Raw genomic sequence first — 13,130 nt, 5'->3', positions numbered from 1 at the left:
CTATTACCAACCAATTTATGATAGTTTCGTCTACTCCATTATTTGATTTTGAAAAATATTCGAGTTTTTCAACCTTGGTAAGGTCAGTGGCTTACTCTTTGCGTTTCTACTACAATTCTCAACGAAAGAACAAGGCCACTCGTGTTTTGGGGCATTTAACCACGCAGGAGATTAACAATTCTACCCTTACTCTAGTTAAGTTGGTACAAGCTGAAGGTTTCCCATCTGAGATTCAGTGCTTAAGAAGAGGTAATGCAGTTTCTTCTAAAAGCAGAATCTTATCACTTAATCCCTTTTTAGATCTAGAAGGATTACTCAGGGTCGGTGGTAGATTAAGTAATTCAAACTTTTCTTATCAAAAGAAACATCCTATTCTAATTCAATCTAATCATAAGTTTACTATTCTGTTTTTCCGTCAAGAGCATTTCAAGCTGTGCCATGCAGGACCTCAACATCTCCTAGCTCACGTGCGTGAGAAATATTGGCCTTTACATGGAAAATCATTGGCTAGGAGAACGGTTCGCGAATGATTGCGTTGCTTTCGCTTCAATCCCGATCAAGTTAATCCCATCATGGGAGATCTTCCCCAATCAAGAGTCACCCCCTCATTTCCATTTGCTGTTACAGGAGTTGATTATGCTGGTCCATTTGCCCTCAGAACTAGTCGTCATAGGGGTGCTTCTTCATATAAAGGTTATATTAGTTTATTTGTTTGGCTATCGACAAAGGCCATTCACTTAGAGGTGGTAACGGATCTTTCCACCGAAGCCTTTATGGCGGCAATAAAACGATTTATAGCTAGAAGGGGCAAACCATGTCAGATGATGAGTGATAACGGAACCACATTTGTGGGTGCCAACAATTCTTTGTTGGAATTGGGTAAATTTTTGAAAACCAATGGTAATAAATTCCCTGATATGTGTGCTAAATCTGATATAAATTGGAAGTTCATACCGGCTCATTCTCCTCATTTTGGCGGTCTCTGGGAGGCTGGAGTCAAATCGGTGAAGGCTAACCTCAAACGAGTTATGACAGATACGAAATTAGATTATGAAAGATTTGTTACATTACTAACTCAGATTGAAGGAGTATTAAATTCTCGTCCTTTGAGTGCCTTGTCTTCTAACCCTTCTGATCTTTTGCCTTTGACACCAGCTCACTTCCTCATTGGAAGAGCCATGGATTCCGTTCCAGAAATAAATCTATCAAACTCATCCATTACCAGTTTGTCTAGATTCCAGCAGTTGCAGCAACTTCGCCATCATTTTTGGAAACGTTGGTCTCTGGAATACATCTCCGAATTGCAAGAACGGAAGAAATGGAAAGTCAACCAATCTAAAATTCAGACTGACACACTCGTCCTCATCAAAGAAAGAAATTTACCTCCTTTAAACTGGTGTCTTGGGCGCGTAGAAGTTTTGAATCCCGGCGCTGATGGAGTTACACGAGTGGTTACCATAAGAACTTCAAAAGGACTTATAAAGCGAGCTGTTACAAACATTTGCCCACTTCCGGTTCCTAGTGATCAAAGTGAAGGTGCAATCACGCCTTAAGTTCTAGAACTGTTAATGCGTCTTAGTTAAAGAACATTTGTTTGATTTTTAAACTTAAAAGTTTATAATAATTATTGAAGATGTATTTGTTTATTTTTTATTGCATGTAATGCATTTCCTCATTTACTTGCTTGCCTGTTAAATTGAAAGCGATCCTTTCAAGGTGGGGGGCATGTACAAGATAGTGGCTGTATAATTATTAAAAAGGGGAAATGTCAAGGTTGCCAATAGTAACTAATAATTTTTCTGTATCATCTCTGTGTGTGTCAAGCGAGAATAAAGAAGTCAGATCTTGAAATTCATGTTGTATAATTTTTAATATAAGAATTTTTCACATTACGAATAGATAAATCATCACATCATATCTAAGAAAAAGAACAAAACAAACAGTCTCAATGATATAATGCACTCTGGACCTCGTTTGCAAGAAGATCTTACAAATATATTAATAAATTGGAGGTCGTATATGGCAGATCTAGAGAAAATGTTTAGGCGGAAGAAGATCACGTTTACCAGAAAATATTATGGAGACAGTCTGTAGAGAACCGATAATGGAGTATCAGTTATCAACAGTAACATACGGTACGACGGCAGCTCCATACCTTGCATTAAGAAAGATACAGGAATTATGTGATGTGAAATTAAAATATCCACTAGCTGCAGAAATTGTTAAACACAACACGTATCATGTTGTATTGGATTAAGCTCAATCAGAGTTAACAGAAATGTTCAAGAAAATGGATTTTGTATTAAGGAAATGGCTTAGTAATAGTCAAGGTTTAATGAGAACCATACTTGAAGAACTAAAAAATGTCGATCTAAAAGCGTTGAACAAGGAAGATATACACAAAACACTAGGGATCCACTGGTTATCGGTTAAAGATGTAATTACATTTAAAATCAATATAACCAACCATAACAAAATAACAAAGAGGCTGGTGTTATCGAAAATAGCAAAAATATATGACCCATTAGGATGGATTGCGTGAGTGATACAATCTAAAATATTCATAAAAGATTTGTGGATTCAAAGGACTGGAGAATTCTGATAAGAAACGATGAATTGAATATTAGTCACAGCTCGAAGAGATAGTAATAACTAAATGGAATAATCTAATCAATTCAGGGAAAATATAATTGCACAGATTTGCTGATGCCTCTATGAAAGGTTACGGAGCTGTAATATATACGAGAACGTTATCTCCTGAGGTAAAAACAAGCCTTATAGTAGACAAAACAAAGCTTGCACGAATTAAAGGTTTAACAACACTGCCGAGGTTAGAATTGTGTGCAGCATTGCTACATGAAAAGAACAATTCAAGCACTAAATCGCAGTAATGTGGAAATAAACGCATGGTCTGATTCCACAATAATTCTAGCGTGAATACAAGGACAACCAAGCAGATGGAAAACGTTTGTAGCGAAAAGAATAACGGAAATAGTAGACACCATACAAGCTGATCGCTAGTTCAAAGTAGATACAAAAGAAAACCCAGCAGATTATTTATCTAGAGGAATAAAATCAAAAGAATTAGTGAGGATTGACCTATGGAATGGACCAATCTGGCTATAACAAAGAAATATTAGTTTTCCAATACCATAGAGGTTCGATATCGACGAAGAAAAAAAGAAAATAGAAATAATAGCAAATACAACCTTAAAGGCCTGTAAAAAAAAAGAGGTAAAACCGGAACAACTCACCCCGTAAGAATTGGAGGATACTACGCACAAGAGATAAAGAGTGAAAAACCACTTACCGGGTGGAATAAACTATTAAACTAACTACCCGATGTGGATAACCATGGCATATTACGAGTAACTAGGAAACTTCCGAACTCCGAAGTAACACATGATGAAAACATTCCCTTATTAATGCCCCAAAAAAACGTTGCATGGACGCCTACAACAAACTCTGCACTACATAAAGAAAATATTATGGATCACGCACGGGAAAAGAGCAGTGAGAGAAGAAATAAACACTTGTGTTAAATGTAAAAAATACAAGGCTGAATTGGCTCAACAGTTAATGGAAACAAAAGAGGTAAAAGAAATAAATTAGACTTACTCACAATCAGTTTAATTTTACTACCCAAAACGACCGGTTTCGCTTTCTAAAATTTGCAAAGCATCATCAGGTCAGTGGTACAAAGTAAATTAAATGCTGAAATTATAAAAAGCCCATATTAGGGTGCTGTCTTATAAAGATATAGATCAAAAAAGTTATAGTAATTATGCCCATATTACATATCTGTGTTTATTAACATGCATAAAATTGCTTTAGCAGCCAAATTAACAACCCACAAATTGGTAAAAGATAATCTGTTGAATTGTAATAAATTAGAAATAAACAAAATACTACTTACATTCCGGTATAAGAGTTTTCATATAATGATTGGTGATACATAGTTCAAACTATCCCATATTGCTAATAATGGGCGATCTTCGGTCAATGTTGTAACTGTCTGACAATTAAGGAGGAAGTTTCTTGAGGGGAGGGATGTTAACAGATGATATAGGAGTAAGGTATATGTTATTATTTGTTGAATGAAAGAGTGATGTTTTATATTATTTAAATTATTAAAGTTATTTATATTTATTAAAGAGATATGTTTTTGAAATGTGTGTTAAATTATTGAAATTTTTATACAGAAAGAGGACAGTTATATGACAATGAATGAAAGTAGTTGTACTACATTGTGGGTGTGCAATTTCTTTTGACTTGTAATTATCAACTTTTGGATAATAGCATTTAATTTCTGTTAGGCAAAGAATTGTGGTGTCAAATGTTAAAATTATAAAACTAAAACACAATTAGGGACAAACAGAACACAATTAAAAGGACAAAACAGACATAAAACTTTAAAAAAGGGGGCTTATTGGCACTACATTGCTTGGTAGGAGATGAATTGGGTTTTTTTGTTGTCTACTAGTATTTTAAGAGGTAAATTTGACAAGCTAATGTAGGTTAAAGTGTGACAGTTCTTCTATTTCTAAAGTTAACTAGTTTTTGAAGCCAACAAACCTTAGTAGTTAAACAATTAAATGAATTTGAAAATGTAAGCTAATCTGTATAATATTGGCATACTTTTAACAATCACTAGATGAATTAAATTTAACTTTAAAATCTAAGTGTGACAGTCAGAAAAATTGAAATAATTTTTATATAACAAATTTGAAATTTTTTTAAAAAATCAGAATTACAAAACAAATTTAAGATGCGCATTTGGTAACGATATATTAATCCAAATGTGTAATAAATATACAAATTTTTGAAAAAAAGGATTTTTTGAAAAAACTTATTGTCGGTGTGGACGAGCGTTCTGCAATGGTATGTTTAAACTTCTTCAATTTAGTTTTATTATATTAATGTGTATACAAGAGAAATAGATAAATTTGTTTATAGCAACACAGTCCAGAAATTAATTCGAGTTATTAATTAATTAATAATGAGGTTGGTAACTCTGGTCTATGACAGTTGAGCGCCGGATATAGGCATGATGTATGAATGCCGGTAACTGATGTGCTATTTAAACGGTGTAACAGTAAATGTTAGTCTTATTTTGAGTTTATAATGTACCAAAGCAAGATGTAACGTCCACGTCGGCATTGGTAAGTATGTACAATAAATTTCTGCAACACTTTAACAAAATCAAATTTACAGTCACTTATAACAAAATCAAATTTACAGTCACTTATAGTTATAAGTTTAGTATCTCTATTCGACAAAGTGAATTGTATGTAATTTAAGATTAAAATAAGTTGATTTAATTAGTAATACTATTCTGAACGATTCTTCAATGTTGTGTTAGAATTTTAAACCACGTGTTGAATTAAATCAAACTCTAATATAATGAGTATATATAATAAATATTAAAAGCCAGGTGGACTATATTAGAAAATATTTGGTAAATAAGTTGAGGTACCATACCAGTCAAATACTGATATTTAATTCAGTTTAAGGATAAAGAATTTTATCAAGAAGAATATTGTGGATGTGAGGGTGTCCGAATTTGAAATCTTTCGTTGACGATTGGAATCATTAATAAGATGAATTAGCTGTATTAATTTGTGTTGTCAATATATGTGAAGTTGTGAAATCTATATATTATGGATTTTACATAATGTTGAAGTTACTTTTACATACCACGTGGTGATAATGGATGATAAAAACAAGAAAATAGGGGATCAATCGCATAAAAACAAATATGTATTTCGACTGAGAGTAGATAAAAGAAATGGAAGAGGATCAGGTAATGTTATTTTATATACTCAAGTAGTTATATTAATACTGAGTAGACTGGTGTGTATTCCAGTTCTACACCTGGCTTTTAATATTTATTATATATACTCATTATATTAGAATTTGATTTAATTCAACACGTGGTTTAAAATTCTAACACAACATTGAAGAATCGTTCAGAATAGTATTACTAATTAAATCAACCTATTTTAATCTTAAATTACATACAATTCACGTTGTCGAATAGAGATACTAAACTTATAACTATAAGTGACTGTAAATTTGATTTTGTTAAAGTGTTGCAGAAATTTATTGTACAGACTTACCAATGCCGACGTGGACGTTTCAAAAAATCCTTTTTTTCAAAAATTTGTATATTTATTACACATTTGGATTAATATTTCGTTACCAAATGCTCATCTTAAATTTGTTTTGTAATTCTGATTTTTTTAAAAATTTTCAAATTTGTTATATAAAAATTATTTTAATTTTTCTGACTGTCACACTTAGATTTTAAAGTTAAATTTAATTCATCTAGTGATTGTTAAAAGTATGCCGATATTATACATATTAGCTTACATTTTCAAATTCATTTAATTGTTTAACTACTAAGGTCTGTTTGCTTCAAAAACTAGTTAACTTTAGAAATAGAAGAACTGTCACACTTTAACCTACATTAGCTTGTCAAATTTACCTCTTAAAATACTAGTAGACAACAAAAAATCCCAATTCCTCTCCTACTAAGCAATGTAGTGCCAATAAGCCCCCTTTTTCAAAGTTTTATGTCTGTTTTGTTCTTTTAATTGTGTTCTGTTTGTCCCTAATTGTGTTTTAGTTTTATAATTTTAACATTTGACATCACAATTCTTTGCCTAACAGAAATTAAATGCTTTTATCCAAAAGTTGATAATTACAAGTCAAAAGAAATTGCACACAAACAAAATAGTACAACTACTTTCATTCATTGTCATATATCATGTATCCAAGATTGTCATGTATCCAAGATGGCGCCGACTGAAGTATCTGTGATTTCTGTAGAGCTCGCAAAACTTAAAAAAGAGCAATTAATTGAAATAATTGTTAGCAATTGTCTACCTAATACCATTATTAATGTGATAATTAAAAGTTTTTTAAGTGAAAAAGTGTGTAATAAGTGTAAAAAGTCCGAGTTACAACGTGAAGAAAAAACTATCGACGAGGCTATTTCAAATAGCAATGAAACCCACAGCTTATACATAGAAAATAGGCTGTTAAACCAAGATAAAGAATCACAGGGTAAGTTGATTCATCACCTCGAGAAAAGGGCTTATGAACAAGAAACTTTAATCGAATTATTGCAACTATGTCTTAATGAAAAAAAATCAACAAAAACATCAAGAGATCAGACGACAAATTCCTCTATTCTCAGAAAAGGAATAGGTGGCGCGCCGACTATCAACAGACTTAATGCCTTAAGAATCGACAACACAACATACACCTGTATATGAGAGTGGCAGTGGCAGATATGAACGACGTCGTGACAACTCTAACCTCAATACAAAGGTAAATATAATCACTAATGAACAAGTGCGAGGTGTAGTTAAAGCAGCGAAGATGTATAACAAACCCATTACTGGAACAGCTTCTAACTCTAATTCATCTACAGAAGTGAAGACAGTTCCAAAATTTGGATTTTTAAGTGTTTATCAACTGCATCCTGAAACGACAACCGAAGACTTGACTAATTATCTAAAGGTAAATGCTCCAAATGTCAGTTTCTACTGCAAGAAGATGAGGGTTACCGAGTACCAGGCTAGTTTCAAAGTTTCATATCCATTAGATTACAAAGAAGAAGTCTTCAACCCCAGCATCTGGCCTGAGGGTTCGATGGTCCGCCATTTTAACTTCAAATACAAGAATTTTACCAGCCGCGGTCCCCAACAAAATCAGAAATGATTGTTACGAATCCGGAATTGGGCAATCTAGATGCTACAAATAAGTTTGGAGGCAGAACCAATCAACTAGAGATCGTATGTATAAATTCTCAATCTATTATAAACAAAATAAGTCTTATCGAATTATTGCTTGAAACTGAAAGTCCGGATTTGCTGTGTATATCTGAGTCATGGTGTAGTGACAACAATATAAATTCCAACCAGGCAATCAGCCGAAACAGCTGTAGTGATAAGAATTTAAAATAAATTTTGTGGAAGTTTTGAAAACAAAGTTTTCAGTGTTTTATTGTTACACAAATATAAATTCCCTTTATCTTCCTAATTGTCTCTTGGGTTCGTACTATAATCGAAGTGATGAAGGTGGTGTACTTGTATTTGTAAAGGTTAAATTTTAAATTTAATATTCCAAGTTTTCTCACGAACATCTGTCAAGATTTTACCTTGTGAGTGTTGTTGTATAAGTTTTAGGCTCAAAAAAATTTTGTTTACTCAATGTGTATCGCTCCCCTAATGGGGATATTGATATTTTTATACATAAATTATATCATGTATTTAATATTTGTTACGTTAAATATGATTGTGTTATTCTTTGTGGTGATCTTAACATCGATTATCTTAAAAAGTCAAGGGAAAAATCTATATTGATGGATTTCATGATTAGTTTTGGACTTACCTGTGAAAATACTGAACCAACTAGAATATTTACAAACAAAAACGGTGTAATTTCACGATCGAAACTAGATTATTTTCTTACCAACATTCCTCAATTATACAATGAGGCTGTCGTGAACTACAATTTAGGTGATCATCTAGGACTTCATTTTAGTTTAAACATATCTGAGAGTAACAATACTGCTACATCCCAGATAGCTACTTATAGAAACTTATCAAAGAATTGTTTGTCTAATCTTTTGTTGAGTCTTGATTCTGAGAATTTTGAAAATGTTTATACATATTTAAATGATGTAGATGATGCATATAGAGCTTTTTTGAACACTGTCTCCTATCATATTGATACAACATGTCCTTTAATATCAAAACGCATAACTACTAATACCAACAGAAAATTGATCAATACTGAAATTCTTCAGCTTAGTAAAAAGCTGAAGGATTTATTTTGGCTAGCAAATTTTAGTGGTAATCCAGATTTAATGTATAACTATAAAATACAAAAGGCCAACTTTATCCGTAAGGTAAAGGATATAAAGAAAGCCTCATATCAAAGTTATCTATATAATCAAAATAATAATAAAAGAAGGAAGGATATATGGAAAACTGTGAATCGTCAAACTGGTAAAAATAAAAACAATTTTGAGTGGAGCATTACTGACAATAATAAATTATTGATAAATCCAGAACACATAGCAAACAAATTTGGTGAGTATTTTTGTACATCAGTCAAACGCACATTATTAAAACATTTCAATAACTATACCTTTAACGATTTCACAACTATGACAATTAACAACACATTCTTTTTTTCTGAGGTTTCACCATTTGATATTGAGAATGCTATATCTTCCTTAAACTATACCAGCTCAGTAGGTATTGATCAAATCCCCACTAAAATAATTAAATACATTTCTTCATATATATCTCCTGTTCTGTCTCACATCATCAACCTATCTGTCAAGGATGGCAAGTTTCCAAGTGACCTTAAAACGGGAGTAGATGGTCCAATTTTCAAAAAGGGAGATCCATGTTTGGTTGATAATTACAGGCCAATCACTAGTAACAAGTGTACTCTCTAAGATTATCGAAAAGTGTATTTACAGTAAAATGTTAAATTTTCTGAATAAATATGATATCTTAAATAAATGCCAGCATGGGTTTCTTCATAATAAATCTACAGAGAGTGCTTCTATTTCATTATTTAATTATATCCACCCTGCTTTGGATCGAAAAAGGTACGTGGGTGCACTCTTTTTTGACTTAACTAAGGCTTTTGACTCTATTGACATTGAAATTATACTGCATAAATTAGAAGCCCTTGGTTTTCGGGGTCATTTCTTGAACTGGTTAAGGTCATACTTACAACATCGTAAATTCCTAGTAAAAGTCGATAATAAGAAGTCATCTGTTTTTAATCTTGATCAAGGTGTACCGCAAGGCTCCGTATGGGGACCCTTAATATTTCTTTTATATGTCAATGATTTGATAAATTATTTAACCGCAGACCATACAGTTCTTTATGCAGATGATTCAACAATTGTAGTTGACGAGTCAGCTGAAGTCGAACTCATTTCAAAAATGAACTTAGTAGTACAGGAATTTACAACCTGGTGTAAAAGGAACTCTTTAATGGTAAATGCAAAGAAAACTATTTGTATGCAGTTCTACTCGCGCTGTAAGCCATCCCATGGTTGTAAAATCACAGTTAGTTCTGAGGAAATACCCTTTAGTGATACAACACTATTTCTTGGTAGCATTCTAGAAAGTAATATGACATGGGATGAAAATATCACTAATGTCTGCAAAACAATGAATAAGGGTTACTATGCGATCCTTCAGTTGAAAACCCTATTTAACACCAATCAATTGATAAGTGTGTATTATGCATTGGTTTATTCATATATGGCCCATAATGTTGTCTTATGGGGAAACTCTAGAAACTCTTCTAGAGTTTTTATAACTCAAAAGAGAATTCTTAGATTGATATTCAATATTGATAATAGACAATCATGTCGTAAATATTTTATTGAACACAGACTGTTGACTTTTCATGCTTTATATATTTATAAATGTATTATTCACGTCAAAACTAAATTTCAAAATTTTACCCTCAACTCTGACATTCATAATTACCCGACAAGACACGGGAGGTTGATAAGCGTGTGTAAACACTCCACAACTCTCTTTGAAACTAGCCCTGATTTTGCAGAATCTAAATTTTACAATTGTTTGCCACTTAATATAAGAAATGAAAATAATATTCAAAAATTCAAAAATAAATTAAAAGCATGCTTGATCCAATTATGCGTTTACAACCTAAATGATTATTTTGACTTAATAAAAGATTACAGGGAAGGAGGACCGACGGGTTCAGAGGCGCTCTATATCGCATATCTTTTTTTTTATATTGATCTATATTTTATTGATTTTGTTTTATGTAATTGTCCTATATAACTTGTTGATCATGCTTTATGTACTATATGACTTGTCCTATATCACAATGTGATCTGATGGGATTAATAAAGAATATTCTATTCTATTCTATAACTGTCCTCTTTCTGTATAAAAATTTCAATAATTTAACACACATTTCAAAAACATATCTCTTTAATAAATATAAATAACTTTAATAATTTAAATAATATAAAACATCACTCTTTCATTCAACAAATAATAACATATACCTTACTCATATATCATCTGTTAACATCCCTCCCCTCAAGGAACTTCCTCCTTAATTGTCAGACAGTTACAACATTGACCGAAGATCACCCATTATCAGCAATACGGGATAGTTTGAACTATGTATCACCAATCATTATATGAAAACTCTTGTACCGGAATGTAAGTAGTATTTTGTTTATTTCTAATTTATTACAATTCAACAGATTATGTTTTACCAATTTGTGGGTTGTTACTTTTTCTGCTAAAGCAATTTTATGCATGTTAATAAACACAGACATGTAATATTGGCATAATTACTATAACTTTTTTGATCTATATCTTTATAAGATAGCACCCTAATATGGGCTTTTTATAATTTCAGCATTTAATTTAATTTGTACCACTGACCTGATGATGCTTTGCAAATTTTAAAAAGCGAAACCGGTCGTTTTGGATAGTAAAATTAAACTGATTGTGAGTAAGTCTAATTTATTTTACCTCTTTTGTAAGGTGGACTCACACAAGCAACACATTCATGATTTTAATTAATGGAAAGTTTACCGAGAGCGAGATTAAACCAAGCTCATCCATTTGCAAATACTAGTGTATTGTGACAATGATAAAAAATTCAAAACATCAGACGAAGATGATGTTACAAACGATAGCTTCGATTAATTCTACAGAAGAAGGAATAAATGGACATTTAAATAGGTTCCGAGAAGCACTGATAAAAGGAACCAAGGAAATGTCTAAAGGCCTAAGTGATATCTCCTATAGAGCTGACACATTAGAAAAAGAGTACACACGACTCAAAGTGGAAGCGGCCTATAACCGTGCAATGGAATATGCAAGAGAATATACGAACACATACGAAAAAATATTAAACCGTCATTACAATCATGGAGACTTCATAGATATTATAAAACCCGGAGAGTCAATTATGTTGAAAACTCCACAAGGAGTAAATATAAGAAGGCAGCCAATAATAGAAACGGTTGTACGAAATGAAGAAGGAGACTTCGTCATTATTGGCTATTTCCTAGTAATTGACAACACTAGATACAACCTACTGAGAGTCACAGCTCTTCCATTGTCGGTGACAAGTGTCGTTGTTCGCTCGTTATTGGTACCAAGGAATCCACTTACAGTAGATTATAATAATATACACTATTTTGAAGTGACATGAATGAAGATAAAGAAAGGTGTATAGAATTAAACAGAGAGTTGGCATGTTCACCTATGGCAATCATTAATATGGATACCTAGCCAAAATGCATCTTAAATGAATTATATGATAGAACTCCCAACACCACCTGCAAAATAGTAGAGTACATGATAAAGGAAGCCAGTTGGTTGAAAATGAGCACACCGAACCTCTGGCTAGTCATTCCACCATACGCTATAAAGTGCGACGGTTCTCGATCTGAATATATAATAAATCAAACGAGTTTTATAAAGCTGTCACCAAAATGCGTTGGTCAGACCCGGAACATAACATTACTCACATCCAGTAATGGATTGGAAAAAACAACTGGAAGTTACTTAAAGACTCCCGTTAGTCCCATTGAAGAGCTTATGGAGAGACCAATAATAAAACAGATCAACATTCCCAGACATAATATAGACATTCGGAGAGGTGAGTTGCAAATATAGTACTTGAGGCAGAGCAGTTGGACCAAACACACGTGGAAAACCATTGCTAGTGGATTCATTTAACCACAGGAATAGTGACTATATTCATTTTTATGTTGATTGTTATTATGCAGAAGGTAATCAGAATCCAAGCACTTCGAAGACATACGATATCATAACCAAATTTACGTAGAAGTTTCGGGACAGTCCCACCTAGATCAGTTTCACTTAATGAACTTAGATTTGAATTAGATAGCTGAATATAACTGAATCATAAATTCTAAATATTCAAGTTATAGGTAGCACTGCTCGGGTGAGATAATAATTCAAAAAGTGAGTAAAGTAGTTTTATGATGTTATGAAGTAATTATTTTAAACTATTTTTATTATTTTATATTTTATGTATTTAGACATTTTCTATTGGTCGTCTGGTTC

The 13,130-nt window shown here is 32.4% G+C and overlaps 1 protein-coding gene across 8 annotated transcripts in view; it reads right to left on the bottom strand.

Moving 5' to 3' along the window:
- The window catches only part of Pfk (ATP-dependent 6-phosphofructokinase), a 314,693-nt gene that overhangs the window by 176,492 nt on the left and 125,071 nt on the right, over nucleotides 1-13,130 (bottom strand). The gene's annotated exons all lie outside the window — the stretch shown is intronic.

The sequence above is a fragment of the Diabrotica undecimpunctata genome, chromosome 9 (assembly GCF_040954645.1).
Source record: "Diabrotica undecimpunctata isolate CICGRU chromosome 9, icDiaUnde3, whole genome shotgun sequence".
Lineage (NCBI taxonomy): Eukaryota > Metazoa > Arthropoda > Insecta > Coleoptera > Chrysomelidae > Diabrotica > Diabrotica undecimpunctata.
The sequence above is the reverse complement of the archived record's forward strand: the minus strand, read 5'-3'. Positions and strand labels throughout refer to the sequence as shown.